Below are 27692 nucleotides of genomic sequence, written 5' to 3'. Positions count from 1 at the left end.
CTATTCATTTTCAAATGTATCTATCCTAAAGGATATTGTACAAGCTTTTAGAGTCAGAAATGCAAAAGCTGGAGAAATGGGCCACTATAAAGGAAGACTTGAAAACGTGAATGACTATGGCTATGACAAATTAATATGCATTTTATTTTTCGAATGTATTTTGAATTTGAGGAAGATGTCATTTAGAAAACTGTTTTCATTGCAGTGATTCATTGAAAGTTTTATTACCTTTTCTAAAAGAAATAGGTATTTTAAACATCTTGCCATAACTTACTGATTTCTTAGAAACTGTCCTTTAGCATATATTTTAATAAATGCTAAAATATATGTAGAAGTAATTAAAAATAGTGTTTTAACAATTCTAAGGAACTATGATTACATTTTCTACAGTAACATAATGTACAACTTTTTAAAAATTTACCAATAAAACAAAAATATAAAGGAAAATTCCAAGGGAAATATCAGCAGTACTTACTGATTTTTAGAAGAGGTGTGCTTTGAACTTAACCCAAGATACCACTTATTTTATTGAATTCTTGGACAAGTCATCTATATTATACTTTTGTTTTAAAATGCATATCAATTTCAACCTACTCTGCTAATATAAAAAGGCAACTTTTTTCCTAGAGGAAAAATTTGTATTTTACTGCAATTATATCTCTTTTCATACCTCACTTATTAATTATTTGAAAAACAGTGGGTAATTCCTTTAGACATCCATCAACATTTTCAACAAATAAATTGAAAACATATATCTTTTGGTTATTCAAGTGTAACAGCCTATTCAAGTGTATCAGGAATATGACAATAGCTGGATAAATTACTAGCATTCCTTTATTTTTGTGGATTTACAAGGCTTTACAGACTATCTATTTTTCACAGAAATGAACTGTAAAAGCAAATATTTTGTTAGTCTTAAATTTCTTTCTCATTAAATGCCAGAAAGTGGATATATTTATTGTTATACTAAAGGAAAGACTGCTATCTCAGAAATAATTTTGACTAGCAGCAATCACATAATTCCTACTATATAGAGAAAAGGTTGATACCATGTACAGATGTAAAAGTGGTTTATTTTTTATGTACAGCCTGTGACAGGTGGCTGAGATAAAAAATATTATAAGGAATACTTTTTTGGGGGTATTTTCTACATAAAATGTACCACTGTTTGTCAATGTTTAAAAAATAAATATTTTATCAATTATTTTATCTAGTTTCCTGGACTGAAAGTTGTAGCCTAGATTAGATTATTTCTAATTTCATATATGTGTTTTATAGATATCATTATGCTAGAAAATAGTTGAGTACATAGATGTAAATTTCAGTGAAAATGTTTTGAGTCAAGGGCATAACTTTGGGGATCTTAAATTTTATTTTGGAAATGATTTTGCATTTCAGAATTACTGTAAGTCTTTTGTTTAGATTCTGCTATATTAATAGGCCACAACTACTAGGGACTTCCACTGAATTCAAGCAAAAAAGTAGCAGAACTGGTAGCAAAAAGACTTGGGTCTGAATATCAAATCTGCCATTCAATAGTAGAAAATTAGGTAGGTTGATTAACTTATAGGTGCTTCATACTGCATCATTAGAAAGGGGATGATAACACGTCCCTTACAAGATTGTTGCAGTTTATATAAAGTGCCTGATACATGTATATGAATATCAAGTCTAAGATACATGCATTTTTTTATTGAAGTATAGTTGATACACACTATTATGTTAGTTTCAGGTGTACAACATAGTCATTTGACATTTAAATACTTTATAAAATGATTATGATAAGTCTAGTAACTATATGTCACCATACACAATGGTGACAGTATTACTGACTATATTCCTTATGCTCTATATTACTTCATGACTAACTTATAACTGGAAGTGTGTAACTTTTTTTTTTTTTTGCCTTCTAGGGCCGCTTCCCGCAGCATATGGAGTTTCCCAGGCTAGGGGTCTAATCAGAGCTATAGCCGCCGGCCTATGTCGCAGCCACAGCATCGCAGGATCTGAGCCTCGTCTACCATCTACACCACAGCTCATGGCAACACCGGATCCTTAACCCACTGATCATGGCCAGGGATCGAACCCGCAACCTCATGGTTCCTAGTCGGATTCGTTAACTACTGCACCACGACGGGAACTCCAAGAAAGATGTGTAACTCTTAATCTTCTTTGCCTGTTTCACCCAACCCCTCACTCACTCTTCTTTCCTCTTGAAATCACTTTGTTTTCTGTGTCTATTAGGGTTTTTCTGTTTTGCTTCATTTCTTCATTTGCTTTGTTATTTAGATTCCACATATAAGTGAAATCTTACAGTATTTGTCTTTCTCTATCTTAGTTCTCTTAGCATAATATAATCTAGATCCATCTATGTTGTCATAAATGGCATAATTTTGGTCTGTTTGGTCTAAGAGTCATATTTCATTGCATATATATCCATTGATAGACACTTAAGTTGCTTACATATCCTGACTTTTGTTAATCATGCTGCCGTGAACATACGAGTGAACATATCTTATCAGATTAATTTTTTTGCTTTCTTCAGGTAAATACCCAGAAATGGAATTATATAATCATATGGTCCTTCTAGCTTTAATTTTTTGAGGAACCTCCATATTGTTTTCTATATTGGCAACACTGATTTATATTCTCACCAACAGTGCCCAAGAGTTCCCTTTTCTACACTTCCTTTCCAACACATATCTTTAGTAGTATAGCCATTCTTACAGGTGTGAGGTGATATATCATTGTGGTTTTGATTTACATGTCCATGATAAAAGTGATGTTGATCATCTTTTTATCCTCTTCTCATTTCTTGATGGATTGGGTTTTTCTGTTATTAAGTCGTATGAATCCATTATGTATTTTGGGTAGTAACCTCTTATTGGATATATTATTTACAAATATTTTTCTCCCCTGGAATAGGCTGCCTTTTCATTTTGTGAGTGATTTCCTTCACTGTACAGAAGCTTTTTAGTTTCATGTAATCACCTTTTTATTTTTGTTTTTGTTGCCCTTGCCTGAGGAATACGGATCCAAAGATATATTTCTAAAACCAATGTCAAAGAGCATATTGCTTATGTTTTCTTCTAGAAGTTTTGGGGTTTCAGGTCCCACATTTAAGTATTCAGTCCATTTAGTTGATTTTTGTATATGGTGTAAGAAAGTTGTCCAGTTTTTTCCTTTTGCATATAGCTGTTTAATTTTCTCAATGTAATTTATCAAAGAGGCTGTATTTTTTTTTCCTTGTATAGTCTTGCCTCCTTTGTCATGAAGTAATTGATCATATAAGCAAAGGTTTCTTTTTTTTTTTTTTTTTTTTGTCTTTTTGCCTTTTCTAGGGCCTCTCCCGCGGCATATGGAGGTTCCCAGGCTATGGGTCAAATCAGAGCTATAGCTGCCGGCCTACACCAGAGCCACAGCAACGTGGGATCCGAGCTGCGTCTGCAACCTACACCACAGCTCACAGCAACGCCGGATCGTTAGCCCACTGAGCAAGGGCAGGGATTGAACCCATAACCTCATGGTTCCTAGTCAGATTCATTAACCACTGCGCCACAACAGGAACTCCAGCAAAGGTTTCTATCAGAGCTTTCTATTCTCTTCCATTGGTCTATGTTTCTGTTTTTGTGACAATACCATGCTATTTTGATTCTCATAGCTTTGTAGTCCAGTTTGAAATCAGGGATTATGGTACCCCCAGCTTTGTTCTTATTTCTCAAGATCCTTTTAGCTATTTGGGGACTTTTGTATTTCTATGCAACTTTTAGGATTTGTTCAGGTTCTGTGAAAAATAACACTGGTATTTTGTTAAGGTTTACATTGAATATGTCAGTTGCTATGGGAAGTATGGACATTTTAACCATATTGATTCTTCCAGCCCTTGGGTATGGTATATCTTTCTTTAGTAGCCTATAGTCTTCAGAGTACAGATCTTTCACCTCCTTGGTTAAATTTACTCCTAGGTACTGTGTTCTTTTAGGTGTTACTGTAAGTGGAATTGTTTCAGTGATAGATCACTATTAGTGTATAGAAATGTGACAAATTTTGGTATATTAATTTTGTACTCTAAAATTTTATTGAATTAATTTATCAATTCTAAATGTTTTTGGTGGAGTCTTTAGAGTTTTCTATATATAGTAACACATCATCTGCAAACAGTGACAGTTTTATTTCTTCCTTTACAATTTGGATACTAGGGGTCTGGTTCCCAGGCAGAATGTGTCTCTGCCCCTCCCATCTATCTCTGTCTGGCCTTTTTTTTTACTTAGTTATGGGAACTCTTTTCTGCTAGTCCCAAGTCATTCTCGAAGACTGTTGCTTTATATATAGTTGTAAATTTAACATGTTCACAGGAGGAGGTGAACCCAGGATTTTCCTGCTCTACCATTTTATACTGCCTGCCAGTATATGTATTTGTATAAATTATCATGTTGAGTAGATGCAGAGATAATAGTTCAGGAACAGTATCAAAAATGGAAAAAATAGGACAGTTTTGTTTTAAAATATGAAAGATAAATTAGAAGAAATCCAAATTGTCATACTGCTTATATTTTACTTGACAAAAACCATTTTATTGGAGATTCCACTCTGGGATAAGGATTTGGCATTGCTGCAGCTGCAGCATAGGTCACAACTGTGGCTCATATCTGATCCCTGGCCCAGGAACTCCATATCCCACAGGGCAGCCAAAAAAGAAAAAAAAAAATGATCGCTTTCAAAATTTTAATGTAAGGAGCTCTAAAAGTTATTAATATATTATCCCAAACACAATCAATCTAAGAGACCAGTTTTGAGACAAATGTTAAAAGACAATTGTCATAAACAGAAGGTATTGTCATACTGCGGCATTCCAGCTAACTATCAAACTTTGGTCACAAAAACTTCCTAACTAGTTCTATTGCTTCCATCTTTGTCCTTTTATAGTTTATTCTTAGCAAAGCAACAAGGATGCACTTTTTAAAACAGACATATTCCTTGACTCCAAACCATCTAATGGCTTCACAGTGTACTCAGAATGAAAGTCAGATACCAACTGAAGGTAATATTTACCCTCGGTGGGGATGAAAAATATTCACTACCCAAAAACCTTTGGATTGAAAGGCATAGAAACAATACTTGGTAAAGAAAATACCTAAAGAAGGCCAATAAAATATTTTTAGCTTTGGTGAGATCCAATACCAAGTTTTAAAGTATTCAATACTTAAAAGCCAAAATAAATTAAATATTTAAATGTTCTTTTTTTTCCCTTTTCCTTATTTTCAAGCCATTTAAACTCAAGAGATATAATAGAGAATAAAAATCCACATGCTTATTTTAGAATAATTTGTAAATAATTATTCAGCTGCACATATACATGAGGTTAATATTTGCAAAATTGGCAAACCCTTCTTTCTTTACATTTTCATTACTAAAAATTCACCTATGTTTTTATAAATGAGATTAACATTTCAGACTATCCTCATGAGTAAAGCTTTTTTTTTCTTCACTTGAAACAATTAGGATTTGCTTCTATAGATCATACTGAGTCTGGCAGTAAAGCCAATGCTACAGCTGCATTCACTTCAGTGAATTACTTTTTAATTACCAACAATTTTCTTCATTTGGCTTGGATGACCAGACAAGCAACTGAGAATTTTTTGTAAGTGGTCTTTCCAATATAAGATCTTTCTTAGCTGTACATATCCCTTTTTTGTTAATGTTATTTTTAACAAAAATAGTGCCATCATTTTTTCTTTCAATACTAATAAATAAATTTAGGCAGGATTCCATAGCAACATTCAATATAGCAAAATCTAAACAAATAAGGTCAAAGCCTAGTAATTAAATCAGCTGGGCTGAGATCTCTCCCCACTGGAATTTTAAAACTGCAGCATCAATTGGCACAACCTGTTTTAGAAAAGAGTATTTTGCATTGGTGTTGTTCAGTCATAGAGGGGTGGGTCACCTTTCAAGGCTGTTAATATTTCCATTGCCTTCAACTTCTTCCAAAAAGCTGAGAAATAACTTCCCTAGATAATCTGCAAGGCTAGAAACATCTTTCCTTTTTGCAACCATGCTGGTCAACCTGAAAAGACTAGAATTTCAAAAGAGTGCTTTTTCCATGTCAGAATTAGAAAAAATGAGGGCCCAATCCTGAAATATTTTAGCATCTCAGATGCTCTTCTCATAAAAGACCCCACACTGTGTCTGTTGGTTAGTTCCCAAATCACACTGTTATGGGAGCTTTGCATTTTTCTTCTGTTACACAAGGAGGGCCATTATGTTCAGCATCTGCCAATGCTACCCCCTCCTTTATATACCTTCAAACTGTACTTTAAAACAACACTTTTCTAAAAGTAATCATGCCTTTCTCTTCAATATTTTTAAAAACTTATATTTGTGGTGTCAGGTCCTAATGCAACATGCAGTATTTTCTTCAGTTTAGTAAATAAGAAGGTACAGCACCATTGAATGTTTCAAAAATTAGGTAAAGTTATTTACCGTTCAACAACGAATAACTGAATGTTGACCTTTGGCTTCAACAATAGAAACTCAAAATTGTCTGAATTAGTAGAGGTCTCAGAACCTATGGACCCTGTATTCTAGAGGAAATAAGTGGAAGCCAACAAAAAATAATACAGTTTTGGAGATATGTGTAATCAGAACACGAGGTTAGGGTTTAAAGCAAAAATATTTCAGAATAATCACTAAGAGTAAATTTTGTGTATTCAAAGAAGCTAAAACAAGGCCAATATGGCAGAAGCTTAAGGAAATGTACAAGGGCAGCTTAAAACCAATACAGAAGGCAGGGGCAGAGATTCCCATTGTGGCTCCGCAGTAAGGAACCCTGCTGGTTTCCATGAGGATGCAGGTCTGATCCCTGGCCTCACTCTGTGGGTTAAAGATACAGCTTTGCTGTGGCTGTGGCTAGGCTGGCAGCTGCAGCTCTCATTCATCCCCTAGTATGCGAACCTCCATATTCCACGGGTGTGGCCCTAAAAAGAAAAAAATAGAAGGCAGGGGAAGGTCATGATGCACATTGTACACAAGAAGGACTAAGAATTTGAGGTGTCTTGGAATAGTAATGGAAAATCATTCAGTAGTTGTATATTGCAGGATAAAAATAACATTACTTTTATTTAATCATTGTGAGTAGAAAGCAAGAATAGAGTCATGAAGGTCATATAAGTGGTAATGTAAGCTAAGGAATGGTAGCAGATTGGTTTATATTGGATTGGATTGGATTAGGATAATAGAAAGGGGTTTGAAGGAGAGTGAATGGAATTATTTTAATTTAGTTTTTTATATCAAGGTATAGTTTATAATGTCATTATAGTTTCAGGTATACAGCAAAGTAAGTCAGTTATGCATATATGCATTCTTTTCAGATTCTACTCCCGTACAGGTTATTAGAGAATATTGAGTAGAATTTCCTGTGCTATAGAGTAGGTCCTTATTGAATATTTTGTATATAGTAGTGTGTATATGTTAATCTCAAAGTCCTAATTTATTTCTCCCCACTACATTTCCCCTTTAGTAACTGTATGTTTGTTTTTGAGGTCTGTGAGTCCGTTTCTGTTTTGTAAATAAGTTCATTCGTATCATTTTCTTAGATTCCTCATATACATGATATCATTTAATATTTGTCTTTGGCTTATTTCACTTAATGTGTAGGTCAATCCAGGTTTTGATCCAATGACCATCTTGCACCCCAACTCCATCTCAATCATTCCCTATTGCCAGAGAGACTCTCTGGTGAAAATATTCTCAAGAGGGACAGCAGTTGTTCTTTAAAGACCACACCTTGGCTCTGTTATCTGTGCTATGTTTCATCCAATAGTTAATAAGAGTTTTCATTCTTATTCTGAAATAAATATAATTTCCGACAGAGTAAAGTAAGTTTCTTTGATTATATTTTCTTCTCAACACCTCAGGTGCAGCGAGCCTAGTTGCTATCAAATGAGGGTATTTCTAGAATTAATTCAGATAACTTTTCTTTATTCTCCATTAATTTATCAAAATCATGATACATATTGATTAGTTTCATATTTGAAGTACACTTTTCTTATAGAGTTTGTGTTTCTTCCTGATTTTTTTTTTTTTGTAGTTTTTGTCTTTTTAGGGCCACACCCACGGCATATGGAGGTTCCCAGGCTAGGGGTCCAATCAGAGCTGTAGCCGCTGGCCTACTCCAGAGCCACAGCAACACGGGATCCGAGCTGCATCTGCGACCTACACCACAGCCCAGGGCAGCACCAGATCCTTAACCCACTGAGCAGGGCCAAGGATTGAACCCATGTCTTCATGGATGCTAGTCGGGTTTGCTGATGGTGGAGCCACAATGAGAACTCTCTGTTCCTCATTTTTTTTAATTTATTTTGCTGTCTTCACAATGGGAGAAATAGATTCGTTCTTGTCATTCCTATCATCTTCCACCTTTTCTCTCTTCTGTGAATTGGAATCCCTTCTGTTCTAGTGAAGTTCGTTCATTTTGATTTCCAATATGGAACATTTCTTTCATGTTGGGACCATGTATTTTCCCCTTGAAGTGTCAGGTTGCTATATGTTGTATTATTTTTTCATACTACCTTTATCTTACTTTTTTTTCATATTGCCTCTCTTATAATGAATATATGGCATCCTGGCTACATGTCCTTCTCTTTAACACACACACACACACACACACACACACACACACACACACACACACACACTCCTCTCTCTCTCTCTCTGAACTCTTAATCTTGTTCTAATCTGGACAGAATACTTATTAGGCTACTGAAAAACTGTCATCCTGCAAACCCTGACTGCTTCCTGTTTTGGAGACATTGTTCTCCTTTGTCATATATCTTCCTGTCCTTCATTTTATGCCTCAGTTGTCTATGTACGTTAACTCTAATGTATTTTTAAGAATGTATATATTGAGGTTAAACTTCCAAGTACCTTCAAGTGTGAAAATATATATTTATTCAGCCATAGTATTATTAAGAAACTTAATATCATTCAAATTCTTGCAACCTTTAGGTTATCCGTTTTTCTCTATGAAAAACAAATTTAGGCGGTGCCTAATTGCTGTTCTGGTATTTCACTGTGATTTTTCTAGGTGCGGATTATTTTACTTATCCTGTTTGACAACTAATAAATTTGTCAATTTGAAAACTTTTGTCCTTTTTAAGATCTTAGAATTTTTTTTTATTACTTTGGGAAATGTTTCCATTTTTTTGTTTCCTTATTTGCATTTTTTAGGACGTTTTCCTTCAAGATAGTGAACTGATAGACTATCTTGTGTTATTTTGGTACATTGTAAGCACTTAATATTTCAAGTCAAATTTTTATCTTTTTGTCTTTTTATTATTTTGTCCTTTCCTGAGCTATTTCCTTGACAAAATATAGCCTTCTTTTTTCTTTTTAGGGCGGCAGTATATGGAATTTCCCAGGCTAAGGGTTGAATGGGAGCTGAAGCTGCCTGTCTACACCACAGCTGCAGCAATGTGGGATCCAAGCTGCATCTGAGACCTACATCACAGCTCAGAGCAACACTGAATCGTTAACCCACTCAGCAAGGCCAGGATCAAACCCATATCCTCATGGATATTAGTCAGATTCTTAACACGCTGAGCCACAACGGGAACTCCAATGTAGTCTTTTTATTGATTGAAAAAAAATTTTTTTCTGGTGAGAATAGAATATGGCAACTTGATTTTCTGAAATTGATTCAATTTTCTTCAGAAGTTTCTTTAAGATACTTAAGAGTTGGTGAGGAAGAGAATCAAAGACGTAGAACATAAAATAGAAACGTTCAATTTTAAAATAGCCACTTTAAAATGTTTATCTTTTTCATTAAAACAAAAATGCTCAATTTTAAGACATCACCTTTAAATATTTATTTTCTTGTTTCAGTGGTTAAATTCTATTCTTGGTTGATTCTATCTTTCTCTTTTATGCTCTACATGGTATGTGGGCATAAAGGTGTTTGGGGAAAGGGCTTGTATCTTCCCATACTAGCAAGTACAAGGGCCATATACAGCAGCATACATTTTCTGTTCCCACTGTTCCAGTGTGATGGGGAGAGGTTAAATATGGCTAGTCTGATCTCCTGGCTTGGGGTCTATCAGTGATATCTGGTTTCTTATCTTGGTATGACCATGTATATCTCCCTCTCTGGCATTCTCCTCTCTGGTCTCTGCTTCTCTGACCCTAACCTCTGTACCTCCCTCCAATAATCTAATCACATGTTGTATAATTCTTTTTATGTATTATTGGAGTCAATTAGCTAATAATTTGTTGAGTGAAGTTTTTAAAGAACATATGACTACCATTTTATTTTTCTGTACCAACCATAGCATCAGTTACAATATCTCTCTCTGCCTGGAAATAACGTTCCTACCACTCATAAGGAGAACAGAACCAGGTTATAGAAAAGGACATAAAGTTTATGTCGATTCTATTATCTAAAAAGAGACTATTTGCATCTGTTATATGAGAAGCAGTGTAGAAATACTGAAATAGAATGGGCTTAGAAATAGTAATTCAAATTATAATTCTTTATCAAAGTAACTTCTTTGATATAAATTAAGTACAAAATCCATTATGAAAGTGTAAAGGAAACCATTCATGTGATTAATTTTAGGCTGTGAGTATAGTGAGATTCCAGGTATTTACTAGTTGAGAATAAATACGTATTTTATGCTCGATCATTATCAATGTATTATTTTTAGAAATTCTGAGTTACAGATTAAAAAGCAGGATTTGCTAGCAGTTTTTAGAACATTGTACTGTGTGAAAGGTAATATTCTATGACATACCTATGTGATGTATTGCTGGTTTCATATCAATTATGTAAAAGTAAAACTGTTTACGAGTCAAATGATCCCCTTCCAGTCCAAGCTCTCAGACTGTGAATACCATAGGAGGCTACTTGGCATACAGACTTCTTCCACCTGTTCTTAGATGAAACAGAAATGTGAACCATAGGGGTTACGATTTTCAGTGCTAAACAGAAACTGTTTACTTTATAACTTTGCATGGGAAAACTACCAGTGTGCCAATTAGGTGATGAACACTGTAAATATTTCCTCTTACTCAGTCTGAGACTTTTGCCTAGATGTCTTTGCCAAAAAGCAAACTAAAAATACAATTGTTTAATTTACACATTCAAAGTAGACACACATATTAGAAAAACTGAGGCAATAATATAGGAAATTCAAGTTAAACAGAGTTCCCATCGTGGTGCAGTGGAAACGAAGCCGACTAGGAACCATGAGATTGCGGGTTCGATCCCTGGCCTTGCGCAGTGGGTTAAGGATCCGGCGTTGCCATGAGCCATGGTGTAGGTCGAGGACGCAGCTCGGATCTGGCATTGATGTGGCTGTGGCGTAGGCCAGCGACTACAGCTCCAATTAGACCTCAAGCCTGGGAACCTCCACATCCCGCTGGTGCGGCCCTAAAAAGAAAAAAAAAAAAAAAAGAATAAAATGCCATTAGGTTTAATATTGTTTATCTTTTTAAAGTTTAATTTGATTGACCGGAATCTTTGGATTCCAGGGCATTTCTGTTAATCTTCAGAAGCAGTTTTAAAAGGAAATAGCTGAGGAAAACCATGGTAGCCTGAAAGGCTCCATGCATTTTTTTCATATATATTATTTATAAGTAAGGATAGTATAGTAAGTGCTAAATATGAGTTGTATACCACCTTAAATTATTAATGTAAGACCTGGAACATTCAGCACTGAGCACCTTTTTTTGAAATGTTCCATTCCCTCCCTCCATAAGTTTAATAAAGTAACTGCCTTGTTAGTAAAATTGATTAGACCAAGGTGGTACTTGATTCAATCGGATTCAGAACTTGGAAGTAGATTAGTATTGAAAATAATATTTTTCACTGAAAAAAGAAACTGGAAGATGAAACTTGCAGTTTTGGGTATCTCTCTTGACATAGGTACAAAGCAAATCTTAACACAACAAAAGAAGAAACTGATCTAAACAAACAAAAAGATTTAGGAAAATATCATAGTAGCATATTAGTCATGGCTTCTGAGACATGCCTCTCCTTCTCCATAGAAGTTTTGTTCATTAAAACTTTCCTTAGAGTCTGGGATTTCCTATATTTCACTTATTTCCTAAGCTGCTTTAAGAAGAACTTATATCACTTGCAACAAAGAGTACCAATATATTTAATCAAGACTCTCTCATTTTCCTTTGTTTTAATAAGTAGCCCTTAATTGAGGGATGTATTTCATACTGTCAAAATAGTAAATTTCTGCTTAGAGCATGAGTAGGTCCTCCTGAATATACTTTTAAAATGTTAATATTCTCAATAAATAAAAATAAGTCTTTAGGGACCAAATTGACAAAGTAAAAGAAGAGTCAACATCAGAGCATTATTAGGCCACAGAATTTTAAAAAAAAAAATAAGGTAGCTTAATTGTATTTTAAAAAATTACATTTTATTTTAATTTGTATGTTTTAAGAAGGCTATGCCCAAATATTTCACATAAAAACTATGATTAACAGCATTTTACCATTGGGACTCATTCTCAGGATAAACATTTTAATCATTATTGAAAGATTTTGGCAATATTTGAAAATAAATATTTATTATGGAAGCTTTTGGAAATAAAATGAACCGTTTAGTCATGTAAGGTTTTTTCTTTTTTTAAATGATGATAAAGTAAAAAAAGTAGACCCAGCTGTTAATTATTACTTTTAATAGAATATGGCATGTGTAGTTTCAAAACCTGCAATTAACTTTCCTATGTATTTTACGGTACTTTAGCATGCTCTAAATGATATGATTAAGGAAGCTGAAAACATTACCCAGCTATCTAAATAACTCCTGGAATAAATTTGTAAATACACTACCAATTTTTGTTGGCTTTCCCCTAAGCCCAAGAAAATTTTCTTATTTTTTTGGTAGTGTAGTATCAAATTTACTTTGTTACTGTTTATTTTGTATTATCTTTCTATATTTTTCAGGTAAAGCTAATTTCATCTGTGTCTCCAGAAATAGGAATATGGCCAGTATTAGCAACTCAGTATCACTGACCACAAAATAGGCCATGTAACCCAGTCATAGCCACCATCTCTGCACTTTCCTCGATCTATATATAGAGAGGACAGATTCTGCTTTTCAAATGAGCTTCTAGTTTGAAGAACATCATCAGGAACTACCGTGGCATCACTGCATGCTGAAAACACACAGTAGATGAAAAAAAGAGAGAAAGGGTCCGAGGCCACACTGATGCATCCAGGTCCAGTTTCACTGAACTCTGAATTTTGAGTAGTGTAACCTCAAGTTCCATTTTACTTACAGAAGTTTATACTGGGTTTTCTTTTCACTTGCATTTAAAAAAATAATATGTTGGAAAACTGAGATTCCAAAAACAATTTATAATCTAAGACATAAACATCGTGAGCTAAGTTATTGGCCTCTCTCACAACTACCCCTCTTTTTTTTTTTCCTTTTGTCGATTCTTGCTTACAGAGGATTACAGTATAGATACCCCCCTAAATCATATGATCATATGTGTGTGAAATAGTCTACACCCCCAACCATGTGAGTTACATCTCAAAAGGAAATATGGCCCAAGCTGATCCAAACATATTTAGATTTAGGAAAAACTGAATATAAATTTAGGAGATCTCAGACTACCTTCTGCTTACAATATCACTTAAAAAAACAAATAAGCAGGAAGTGAAGGGGAAAATGTAGAATTATATGCAGCTTATAATGAATGTATCTCCCCTCTTTCAGTATCTGTATACTGACTTGGTTTGTTACTTGTCCTGCCAAATATATTAACCAAATTCAATGTAATTTCCTTTACTTTTGAGGCTACCTTGGAAGTAGAAACCATAGGACATGGAAGGTCTGTTTGTTATTCTACCCATGATGACACATAGCTTCCAAGTCTATTTTCTCTGTTTTCCGGCCTTATTTTCTTCCTTTTCTTTCTTATCTTAGACTCCTTTCCCCTGCTGTGTTTACTCTATGATCTTCCAGCAGCATCAGAGGGAGCTAGAATAAAAATAAAAATTTTATAGTGTAGTAATTAGAGTAACAGGTAGAAAGATCAGTGAATGCATGGCTCAGTGCTAAATTCTTGCAGATGTTTCTGACTGAATCCTTGCCAACTGAATTTGAAAGCAATGTATGACTGTTTCAGGATGCCACAGACAATCAGCTCTCCCTTTCTGCACTTTCAAGTCCAAGTTACTTGCAAGCGATGTAATAAAATAACTTACATCTCTCCAGTTTATTGAGCTGGAGACAATATTCTGAAACTGGGTGACTTTCAAATCTCATTTTGAAACTTTCTCAAAAGCATGATTGTGTTATTATTATAAGTAAACATAGACTTTAAATCATAATTATCTGAGTTTCAAACATCTGTTGATAATTAGTACTCTTGTTCATACAAAATTGTTTCAGTCCAAAATTGTCCCAGGCATTTTGGATTGTGAGACTATCCAGGGACTTAGATAAAAGTATAGATATTCTTAGACCCATCCTAACACTAATACACCAGAATCTACAAAGGAGGATCCTGTATCCATAATTTGTAAAACATTCATTTCGTCTTGGTATAAATTTAAAGCCAAAGCTCAACTGCTTCTACTCTAAATTCTCTACCTGATTAGTAATCAAAAATAACTCTGTTCTTTGGTGAATCTGTTCCTCATTCTACTTCAGAGCCTACATCTTCTAAAGATAAATTCTTGTTCCTGGAATTATACTTCCTTCCCCATATTTTGTTACATTAATATGTAATATGCAATTACATTGTGGAATTGCTTTCTTTTTGCATAGACTACATAATGTGAGATAAAATCAATTTTCAACACTCACATATTGTTGTTTATTTAGTTTCTTGGCAAATCACATGCCTTTTCCTCTATATAAGGTTAGGTGCTAGTTGGGAAAAAAAGAGAAATGCACTGAAACTAACCTGAGCCTAAAAGGATATCCACCTGCTGAAAGAATTATCAAAAATACTAGGTAACAATGTTTAGAAAATTGCCAGGAGAAATGAAAGCTAGGCAATATGAAATTTGACAAGTATCGTGTCACAGAAACTGACTTATTTGGATTCCCCCAATGCTCCCACTTCATTGGCTTCCAACATCACCTCTACTCTAATTTCTATACCACTACAGTGATTGGTCATTTATTTTTAAGCTATTTCTTCAATATTTAAAATTCCAGATAAGAGCACTTAGCTGTGTGATTTTAATGAACCTATAACTCTTTAGGAAGTGAAAAGAGAAAAGATTGAGGCCTTATTCTTCCATAGTGGAAGTGGAAGAATAGTTCAGACTCACATAATAGCAGACTGAGTCAAAATAGATAGTCTGTTCACACGCTGAGTAATAGAAATAAAACAAATGGCTGCAATAAACCCCAACTTTGTTGCTCAACATACACATAAACCCTTCTTCCTGTACATAAAATTCCAAACCAAAAAAATTGCCTCCAAGAAATATAATGCAACAATTCCCTTTTCAATGCAAATTTCATTCATATATAACCATGTGATTCAAAGGAGACTGACCCAATAAGCAATAAGTATATATTGTACAGCACAGGGAAATATAGCCATTATTTTGTAATAATCTTAAATAAAGTATAAGCTATAACAATATTGAATCACTATGTTATATACGTGAAGCTAATTGGTATTGTAAACCTACTGTATTTTAATAAAAAAGGGAGACAAACTCAACAATTCTAAGCCCATATAATTATTTCATACAATTCTAAGGCTACCTGGATATAGTTCATTCCTCCTCTATTTCTGATCTGATGCCTAAATATAATCTCACATATAGGTTAAGTTACACAGGTAACCTCAAGCAATACATTCTCTATATATATTTGGAGGAAGGAAGCAATAAATTATTATATGCATATTAGAAAAGGAAACCACTTTATTTTTAAAAAGGATTATTTATCGGAGTTCCCATCATGGCTCAGTGGTTAACGAATCCAACTAGGAACCATGAGGTTGCAGGTTGGATCCTTGGCCTTACTCAGTGGGTTAAGGATACAGCTTTGCTGTGGCTCTGGTGTAGGCTGGCGGCTACAGCTCTGATTCGACCCCTAGCCTGCGAACCTCCATATGCCACGGAAGTGGCCCAAGAAAACAGCAAAAAGACGAAAAAAAAAATGGATTACTTATCATTGCTGCAACCAGAGATGGAATTCAGGATTTTATCCTCCATTAACTATGCCATACTCCCTTTGATTTCAGTATGTAACCTGGTAAGGTGGTAGGCCTATTTTTGTAACACAAACCTTTATTTCTGAAAGATCTGAGCACATGGTGGTACTGCTTTTATACTATTACAATAGCTTTTCATCAATAGTCACCATTATATATAAAAGAACAAAAAAGTATTCCCAGAGAAAATATTGGCTCCATCCAAACCCATCCACATTTCCCATCTGAAGAAATGACTAAACCAACATCAAAATTCCCATTTTTTTCCAGATGTCATCATGTTGCTCAAAAGTCAAGTTGTTATCACCTCTTCCAATTCAATGGACTCATGGGTCCACTAGTGGAAGCCTGTCTCTGAGGTAGTAAAATCTCTTAATTGCACAAGATGACAGTCCTGGAAATAGTAATCAAATATGTTGTGAATGAGTCCTTTAGAGTAACTATGGAAGTTTTCATTCCCTACTTCCATTTACTGACTTCTAGAACTATGCAGAATACATGATGTTGTTTATAACTGTTACTTGCCTGGGAAAACTTTATGATCTCTGTGAATATTGGGTCACTTCTGTCCTTATTTTGCTGTATAAAAAACTCCTCAGTCAAAAGTAGTGTTGTATAAAATACCAACATGGTTTGCCATCATTTAATCAGTGTATGGATTCTGGTACTGGCAGAGGCACAAAGAGAGAAAACATTTTCAAAACCTGAATGATTATCTATTTGAGTGAGGACAAATTGCTACTTTCTTTAAGATGAAACTAACCTGTTTCAAAACTACTCTTCCCATATTATACAATGAATATTAGGGGCTCGAGGCTGCTTACCTCTACTAGCAAGCTTGGGTACCCAGCAGCACCAATAACTAAAACAGCTGTAGTGGTGAGAATTTCATGTCACTGATTTCCTACATAGCTTCCAATTTGCAAAATAACTTCTTGCTTGTGGGATGTTTGTGAAAGCATTGCAATGGCACTTAAAGGATGCTTGCATATATTTCACTTAAGTAATCTTGTCCAGCTGATTAATAAAATTGTATCTGGCATAATGGCCTTTGATAAGAATTCATGTGTGGCGCAAATATTTTCACACCCTGGGCCATTATACAAATGTCTCTGAAAGAATCCTCCTCATTCTTTCTAATTTTTCAAAGCTGCTTCTTTCATTTCCTTGACCATCCAACATAATTAGCTACCCCTGCTATGAATTGTGGAGTATCCTCACCTCATGCTTTATCTACAAGTGGATGACAAGATGTACCGCTCTTAAGAACTATCTCTTGGCAAGCCATCCTTTGTCTCCATGGCCTTCAGGACTACTCCTGGGAAGGCTATATTATCATTACAGTCCTATTCCTGTTGTTCTACTTGTTATACAAGGTAGAATGGCTGATAAAATGTTATTTTCCACCTCCTTTGCCAGGTGATCAAAGAAAACTCCTTATGAGAAAAATGTGAGTTGAAAAAGAGGCACTTAAATGGTAGGAAAAATTGTAGTAGGAAGGTTAATGACCTGATCTGATTATACATTGTACCTGTGCATTTGAGAAAAGTGCATAAATACCTCAAGTTCTACTTTAAGGTGACATACACCCAAAATTATGTCAATTCAACAAAAGCAATTCACAGAGAATTTTAAGATAATATGATAGTGTGGTAGCAATCCAAAGATTCACCTTTTTGGTGCTCTTTCATGGTCTATTACCAATCTAAAAGCTATTTTTGAATAACGATCATGGTTATATGTGAGAAATGACATGGTCTTCCTTTGAAACTAAAACATTCTCTACTTTAGTTTCCAATTGTAGTTTGTTATAGCCTCTCTGGAACATTCTGAAATGTCATAAATGTTTGAGTGGTACTTGGTTTGTTGGGTCAAAGATCCAAATGACAGACTCACTGAGCTATCTTAAAGCTTTAACTAGAGGAGCTTAACTTGCTGTCAGTCTCTTTTAAGTGTGGCTGTCTTTTGGATGATACAATAAACAGATTAAGCAAATGTCTGTGTATCCTTAGTGATAGCGAGCAAAAGGTATATTGATTTATTCTCTGATGTGGAGGAATCACATAACCTTCCTTGAATGGAAGTTAGATGCATTTTGTCGAATACTTTTTCCCTTCTCTGACAAATGTATTACCATGTCATTTAAGTTATTTGTTAATTTGAACTTTACATTTCTATCAGCATGATGTTGTTAATACAGTGAGTCCATGTGTTGGCATCATTTGGAATGAGGAGACACTAAATGTCACTGAGGACTAAGAAGTGGTGCCAAATTTGAAATGACCTAGCTAGGGAAAGATGTTAAGGTACAATGGTATACCTACTAGGTTGAAGCAAACAGACTGTGATGCACTGTGTTTATGAGGATAAATGTAACATTCTATGTCAACAATAGAATGTAAGTTGAAAGGGAATGAATTTATTTGCTCAAGAAAGACCTTTTCTAGAACAGAACAAGCTGCAATTATAGGCTAATGTACTATCATTCTCCAACACTTCTTATATTTCAGTTCATACCAAAATGCTTTAAGTTGGTTTGTAATAGCAGTCACCATCCTCATAGATTAAAAGCCTCTAAATTCCTATTTTTAAGCAAGATATGTAAATGCTTTTGATGAACTACTTTGGTAGTGAGAGGGAGTGCCCAGAGGAGTACTTAAGTTACTATAAAATTCTTTACCCCTTAAAATAAGGAATTGGTGCAACACTAATGGCATCATGACAACTCCCGATAACATTTTTTATACTTTACACCTAAAATTTGCCATTACAATTAGATGGGTTCAGGATGTCAATGCATCATATATATGTATTAGCTTCAGGTCAAATTCCATCTATATACCTTTTCTTCTATGTTCTATGTTCTATGTTCTAAACAATTTATCATTGTGATATTCTCAATATCTAGGAAATGTTAGCTCAGAGCATTCTTTTCTGATTCCTGAAACACATTTGTTTTTCTCTTTCCCAGTTCTTAGTCTTCTTGGTAAAATACCATAATTTTGCGTAGTCTTGGGAAAAGATTCATAGTATGGTTATTCTATTGTTATTTTGAGTTTTTCTCTCAAATACATACCATATCTATATCTAAAGTATCAGTAAAATTATATTTCTTTAAAATACATATATATATATACCATATCTATAGCTTTATGATATTTATATATGTGATATATGTACATATAATTTTAAATAATTAATGTAAAGCACAATTTCCTGCCTGAAAAATGTGTCACGCATGTTAGAATGCAAACATGACTATATGCAACTTTAGGACAGATTAGGGGAAGGACCAAAAAAGAAATTAGGTGATTTACATAATGAGAGTATGCTAGGAAATAGTTCATCTTTAGAGAGTAGTAAGATATGACAATAAGTTGGGTCCAAAAACGAGCGATTTTTGCATTCAGTAATGATGGACTAGATGGTGCAAAATAACTCCTCTCTGAGAACAACTCCTTATTGAACTAAGTAAAAATGAATCAAAGAAAAACAAAGCAGTGAGTAAGTGTGAAATCAGGGTCTGGGGAAGGAAAGAAGACTAAATGGGTGAAAAGGACTTTGGGGACCCTTTTTTTTTTAATAGAAAAGAGCAATGATTGAAAGTAGCACATATGAGGTTGGGAAGTTGAGGAAAGCTTTCCACACATTCGTGGCCCTAAAGGAAGAAACTTAAGAGTTCAAGGCTACCTAGAAAAAAAAAAACAAAACAAAACATAGAATTTGGAATGGGCTCTCAAACAGCTACAATAAAAGAATAAAAGTAAACTGGAAAGAGATACTTTGCCAAAACTGAAGACAGTTTCAGATCACCTCAATTTCGTAACATTTCCAGAAGCAAAGATAAATTCTCTCTGGATGAAAATTATGTAGTCCAGAGGCTCAAATTATCTTAATAAGTTATAATATTGCAAACATTCAAGCAAAATTAACTAGGCATATAAGGAACAAAATGTAAATGAAAACTAAGGCAACTGGTCAAAAGCACTGACATAGAGTTTGCAAATGATGAAGTTGTCGGTCACAGACTTTAAAATAAGCAATGATTAGTATGCTTAAGTAGCTAAAGGACCAGAGAGAGAGAGAGAGAGAGAATGTTGGCAGAGAACCAGAAAGTATTATTGAAAATTAAAACTAAGACTTATAATAAATGACATTTAAAAACTAATAAATTAATTGAAGATCAGATTAGATACTAGTGAAAAGAATATTAAACTAGAAAGTAATTTAAAAAAAATCCGAGTTCCCATCGTGGCTCAGCGGTAATGAACCCAACTAGTATCCATGAGAACACACGTTCAATCCTTGGCCTCACTCATTGCGTTAAAGATCCTGCTTTGCCATGAGCTGTGGTATACGTCACAGATGTGGCTTGGACCCTGTGTTGCTGTGGCTGTGGTGTAAGCTGGCAGCTGCAGCTCTGACTCAACTCCCTAGCCTGGGAATTTCTATATGCTGTGGGTGCAGCCTTAAAAAAACAATAAATAAATAAATTAATTAAATATCTAGACTAAAAGTGATGTTAAAAATTGTGAAAGATTTGAAATTATACCCTGCTTGCAAGTTAGACAGACTAGTCTGCTTCAATTTCAAAAGTGTTGTCAGAAAATAAAAGATTCTTTATTCTGAAACAATTAACTTTATGCTCATATCCAATATACTCCCCATACTTCATAAATGCCATGGGAATGGTGCTAAGGTGGACCCAGATAGACACTGGATGTGATTCAGAGGTGAGGAAAATCTTGTTTAGAAAACCCCTACACTTATAAGCAAGTTGCAAGCAAACCTGTCCAACTCTTATTATAGAGAAAAATATTATCTTTATTACTCTGGACAAAAAAAAAAAAAAAAGTCTTCCTTCTACCATAAGGACTTCTCTCTATCTTCCAATGTTATTTGCTAGGTAAACTTCTTAGTCTGAATCAAAATCTGCTGCTGTAATAAATGGAGAACTGCCCATAAACAATACCTATCCCTCACTTCTACCTCAGCATATCTTCTGAAAAATTTTCCTTTGAATATGCCACCCCCTTATCCACTCTGATTAATCTGAAAGACATGGCCTGTCATTCAGTAAGGCTTCCATCATCAGGCTTATAAGTAGCAGCATAAAACCAATCAGTCATGTCATCCAGTACTACATACATTAATAGTACTATTTCTAGTATCCCCCATACTGAAAACTATTCAAATGATCATCATAGTAGAAAAGATTCACAAATCGAATACTCCTGAAATTGATGGTACAAATTGCAACTACATGAACCAAAAGAAAGAAATCTCAGAAAATAATTTGAAATGAAAAAGATGGTTACAAAAGAGTACATATATATATGTCTAACTCAATTTACATAAAGTTGAAAGCAGACAAAATTAATACAGGTGTTTAGAAGTTCAAATAATTTAGTCATTGGGAGGAAGCATCAGAGGCTGTGGGGCTTAGTCAGTTCTTCTTAATCTGCACAGTAGTCACATAGGGTTGTTAGGTGTATGGATATTTTATTGAGTTGTAGATCTAGGAGTTGTGTGCTTCACATAAAGGACCCCAAATAATCAGTAAATATATTTTTAAAAAGGAGAGAAAGAAATAATTGGGATAACTAGGCAATGTAGATAGTATATCTTAAGCAATATAGAGAAGTCATTTGATAATAGTAAACATTCATTTGTGATTAAAATACTTAGACATTTTATTTATTGATTTGGTTACTTTTTTAGGGCCATACCCGTGGCATATGGAAATTCCCAGACTAGGGGTTGAATCAGAGCTATAGCTGCCAGCTTAAGCCACAGCCACAGCAATGCCAAAGCCTTAACCCACTGAGCGAGGCCAGGGATCAAACCCACATCCTCATGGATGCTAGTTGGGATCATTAACCTTCGTGAGCCACAAAGGGAACTCCCAAAATACTTAGAAATTTTATTGTAGAAAGTCTATATCCAAATAAAAAGCATGTATGGAAAATTTCAAATAAACATTATGGTTAATATAAAATGTTGAACTCTTTTTTTTTTTTTTTTGTCTTCTGTCGTTTTAGGGCCGCACCCATGGTATATGAAGGTTCCCAGGCTAGACATCGAATTGGAGATGCAGCTGCCAGCCTACACCACAGCCACAGCAACACAGGATCCAAGCCATGTCTGTGACCTACACCACAGCTCACAGCAATGCTAGATCCCACTGAGCAAGGCCAGGAATCGAACCTGCAACCTGATGGTTACTAGTCAGGTTCATTACCCACTGAGCCATGACAGAAACTCCTGAACTCACTTTTTAAGTCAGAAAGTAGAAAAGATTATTAATTTTTCTCTACTTTCACTCAATATTTTATTGAAAGTCTTAGATGATAAACAATGTAAATACCAAAGTATAAGAATTGAAAATAAATACACCTTTAATAATTGAAAGACGACATAATTGTGCATGTGCCATATAAAATATGTCTGCAAGTAAATTATCGAAGTTAAGAAGTGAATATAGTAATGCATTTGGATGCAAGATCAGTATACTAAAATTGATATACATTTGCCGTGTGCAAAATCAATTGTACCTACATAAAATGGAATCAGTTATAAAAGAAATAAAATACAAGAAAATTAAAAGATATAAAATATAAAATTTAAGAAGATGCAAAGGGAGAAATATAATTATATCATTCAACTGGAGGACTTCAAATGGTTAAAATATATTGTTTCCTAAGTTGATCTATAATAAATTCAGCATAACCCAGTGAAACTCAGAGAGGTTTTTATTAAGTAGATCAACAAGTTGATTCTAAAGTGCATAAAACTGGACAGCTGCATGCAAATTAATAAAACTAGAACACACCCTCACACCATGCACAAAAATAAAATCAAAATGGCTGAAAGACTAAAGACTAGACACCGTCAAACTCCTGGAAGAGAACATAGGCAAAACATTCTCTGACATCAACCTTACAAATGTTTTCTCAAGTCAGTCTCACAAAGCAACAGAAATAAAAACAAAAATAAACTAGTGGGACCTAATCAAACTGACAAGCTTTTGCTCAGCGAAGGAAACCAAAAAGAAAACAAAAAGACAACTTACAGAATAGGAGAAAATACTTTCAAATGATGCAACTGACAAAGGGGCTTAATCTCTAGAATATACAAGCAACTTATACAACTCAACAGCAAAAAAGCCAACAACCCAATGGGAAAATGGACAAAAGACCTAAATAGACTGTTATCCAAGGAAGATATACAGATGGCCCACAAGCACATGAAAAAATGCTCAACATCCCTGATTATTAGAGAAATGCAAATAAAAACTACCAGGAGATACCACCTCATACCAGTCAGAATAGCCATCGTTAATAAGTCCACAAATAGCAAGTGCTGGAGAGGTGTGGAGAAAAGGGAACCCTCCTGCACTACTGGTGGGAATGTAAGCTGGTATAACCACTATGGAGAACAGTATTGAGGGACCTTAGAAATCTATACATAGAACTGCCATATGACCCAGCAATCCCACTCTTGGGCATATATCTGGACAAAATATTCCTTAAAAAAGACACATGCACCCACATGTTCATTGCAGCTCTATTCATAATATCCAAGTCATGGAAACAACCCAAATGTCCATTGACAGATGATTGGATTAGGAAGAAGTGGTGTATATATACACAATGGAATGCTACTCAGCAATAAAAAAGAATGACATAATGCCATCTGCAGCAACATGGATGGAACTAGAGACTCTCATACTGAGTGAAATAATTCAGAAAAAGCAAGACAAATACCATATGATATCACTTATAACTGGAATCTAATATACAGCACAAATGAACCTTTCCACAGAAAAGAAAATCATGGACTTGGAGAACAGACTTCTGGTTGTCCTGGGGGGTGAGGGAGGGAGTGGGAGGGATCAGGAGCTTGGGGTTAAGGGATGCAAACTATTGTTCTTGGAATGGATTTACAGTGAGATCCTGCTGTGTAGCACTGAGAACTATGTCTAGATACTTACATCGCAACACAACAACGGGGGGAAAAATTATGTATACATGTTTGTGTAACTGGGTCCCCATGCTGTACAGTAGAAATAAATAAATAAATAAATAAACAAATTTTAAAAAAAGAAAATTCAAAGAATGAAGAACAATAAAGAGATTTTAAGATGAGCAAAGGGTACTAACTGTACTATACATAATAAGTTATTATAAAATGGCACTAATAAAGAACGGTACTTTATTTCCTAAGGGATAGGCAAGGAGACTGAGGGACCAGGATAGCAAATTCAGAAAGAATTTAATGCAAAAGTATTATTACAATGCCGAGGAAAAAATAACTTTACTATAAATAATACTGGATTAATTAGGTAGCCATACATTAGAATGTGAGGTTGGGGAATTCCTGTTGTGGTTCAGTGGGTTATACACCCAACACCTACCATCATTATTATTTTGTTGTTGTTATAGTATATGTAAATGAAAAAATAAGCCAATAAATCTTTCAGATCAGAGAATGTCTTCGTAAACTAAGAGTATGAAAAAAATCTTAACCAAACTTTGAAAGTTGTAAATGTTAGGATTGATAATTGATTACATTTAACAGAATAACTTCTTTTTCGTTAAAAGACAGAAATGCATGGAAAAGCAAAGCATGAGGGGTGAACCTATTTGCCACAAATGTAACTATTGAGGTGCATCTATGCAGAAGAGAGCATGAATCCATAAAAATCAATCATAAAATGATAGAAAACTCATTTTAAAAATTTAAGAAGTTGTTCAGAAAAGGAGGATGTAGAAATGTCCAAGTTGCTCTTTTTTCAGGAAGTGAAAACTGAAAGAGACGCTGCCACCAACATCAGCACTGATACCAGCAGCTTCTACATCAAGTAAACGGTGGGCTTAGCTCTCCAAGGGGACATATCCTCAGGGAAGGCATCAAGGGAACTATGTATTCCTGAAACGGGATTAGTCTGCAAAGCTCCCATTTCCAATGACAATAATGTAATAGTTTATACAGTCAAGGCTGAGTAGTTAAGAAAAAAAAAGAAGCTGTCATGGAGTATGAAGAAAATTAAAGACCACTTGGGAAAGTTCCAGGAAAAGATCCAGAACATTCCTAGAGCAGCAAGGAAGAAATTTGACTGGAACACGATTTTCTAAACAGGAGATGACGCCATAGGTGAAACCCTGTGAATATACAATGTGATTATTATAGTGACTCTCTTTTATGATCACCTTGTATGTCCAAAAAGATATATTTACATACAAATAGATATCAATCAGGTCATATTGATCATAATCCAGAGGAAATTAATTAACTACATAATCCATCATGAAAACTCTCACTATAGCTTTTGCTCCTAGGCTTTGCTCTCTTTCAGTCAACATGCTCTAATTTGAAATGAGCCCTTGGGGAAAATCATTCTTCAGGATAAGCCAGAGTCACATTATGAGACTTTTTTTTTGCATACTGTGATTGTTATCCTCAAAGGCCTTTGGTTTATTTAATGAACTAAGTTATGAAAACTGAATCCCCCAAAGTTTCTTAATCACCTTATTTTGACTATCCTTCAGAAATGCTAGTTAGGTTTGAAATAGCATCTGTTTATATGTCTAATCACTTATGATGAAGCATAATAATGTGCGAAATTAGAATTGTGTACATGTACGTGTAATTGGGTCACCATGCTGCACAGTAGAAAAAAGTTATATCAGGGAAATAACTATTAAAAATAATAATGATAAAATTATTGCTATCATAGCATAAACCAAAAAAAAAAAAGAAAAAGAAAATTAAAAAAACAACAACACTGAAGGCATAGCTTTAGGAAAGAATTAGTTTTTATTTTCTTTCTCTCTCGCTCCTTTTTTTTTTTGCTCTCCAGTAAGTGAAAATAAATGAAACAAGAGTTATTTTCTAGGAGTATGCTATTTCATATTAAAGAGGCTACTTTGGTCCATAATAAGCCTAAAGAATATCATTTTAGCATGTGAATAAAACTGTTTTTAAATTTCAAAGACAAAAATAGTTTGAAAGTTAAAAAGGTGGCTTGAAAAACTTGGGATATGGTGATTCCAAAACCTGAAAATATCTCAGCACAGATTTGATCTGTAATTCATGTTCTTTTGCCAAAGGAATAGCACCCTTGTCCTAAATCTGAATTTCTTCTTCCAAATTTCTTCTCCACAACTGTTGGACCTAATTTACCTCCCCTTTAGTCTCCTCCCTATAGTTTCTTATTAGATGAGTTTCTGTATCATGGGATTTTGATTTGTGGTTCATCAACTCTTCCAAGCAATGTTTCTATACAGTTGCTAAGTCGCAGGGCTCCAAAGGCAACAAAATTGATATGAATCCTTAGTAAGACAGAAAAGAAACCAAGATACAATCTGAATTAAAAATACTTCGGAATCCACTGGAGGGTGTCTTACAAGTACAAAAAAGAAACAGAAAAACAAATGTTTCTTCATTTATAATAAAATACAAATTTGAAGCCTCACCATACTATTGAAAACTTATTTCTGGAAACCAATTTTAGAATTTTCATACATTTTAGTCAGTAAGACTGAAATAAATGCTGAAACTAAGTTTCTGCCAATCTGAATAAATTAATGTCGAGATAATTGAATGAATAATTAATATTTTTGAAATAAATTTTCTGCCAATTTGAGTAAATCTACAAGTCATCACAGAGAATACAACTCATCCTGCACTAATTGTGTAAATATGTCCAATTGACTGATGTGATTATATTGTTTTTTTCTCCCATCATTTATAATATGTTTTATTAGAAAATTAATTAAATGGTTCATTGAAACATATATTTACCAGGTTAGAACGGGGTTGGCTATTTTTCTCCAATTGAGAGACGTAGAAATAAATGAAGATCACCCAAATGAGAACAAACGAAGCCTGTTCATACAAAGCTTGCCCTCAGAGATAAGGAGCCCTCTACCACCACTGTGTTTGCGAGAGACTCAGAGACCGACAAAGGAATGGGAAAGCCTTACAGTGGGAAAAAAGGAAGGGATGCAGGGATGCCCTGATTGGTGTTTGTTGTCATGAGGTAGCTGGAAGTGAGGTATCTTACATGAGTGACTAGAGCATATTTTACTCTCTGCGGTTGGTTCACAGTTGGAAATGAAAGTAAGAAGGGGGACAAAAACTGGAAAAATATGCAGTGAGTGATTAAGTCCTGACATTTGAGGCCAATGGCTATAGCACTGCCGAGGTTGCGGTTTGGTTTCCTGAGCTATAAAATGTGGGAGAGAGTTTTACGTGACAGAGTTCTATTTTCATGTATGGTTTGGTCATTTTCCATTGGCTTGTTCAGTCTCTCAGTGACAAGTGCTAGTATAATGAATCCCAAGTTTTCTTCTATTAGATAATTTAATGCTGGCAATATATGTGCATTTTTCAAGATGCTTAATGCAATGTTGTGGATAAAATTAATTCACATTTAAAGAGATATTGGACTTCCAAATATAGTTGAAAAATTCATACCAAAGTTTA

General features: G+C 34.5%; 1 protein-coding gene across 8 annotated transcripts in view; it reads left to right on the top strand.

The window, feature by feature from the left end:
- LOC110255835 (uncharacterized) overlaps positions 1-27692 on the top strand; it is a 1104139-nt gene that overhangs the window by 326860 nt on the left and 749587 nt on the right. For 2 of the 8 annotated variants that reach the window (XR_014819677.1, XM_084982072.1), the window contains exon 5: positions 12958-15448. The exons of the other annotated variants lie outside the window; for them this stretch is intronic. The gene's annotated coding sequence lies outside the window, so the exon portion shown is untranslated. Of the gene's footprint in view, positions 1-12957; positions 15449-27692 lie in introns of those variants that run through there. 8 annotated transcript variants of the gene reach the window in all.

The sequence above is a fragment of the Sus scrofa genome, chromosome 11 (genome assembly GCF_054392235.1).
Source record: "Sus scrofa isolate SSC_HxYL_T2T_F1_AM1 chromosome 11, Sscrofa_HxYL_maternal_Yorkshire_Landrace_v2.0, whole genome shotgun sequence".
Classification (NCBI taxonomy): Eukaryota; Metazoa; Chordata; class Mammalia; order Artiodactyla; family Suidae; genus Sus; species Sus scrofa.
The sequence above is the reverse complement of the archived record's forward strand: the minus strand, read 5'-3'. Positions and strand labels throughout refer to the sequence as shown.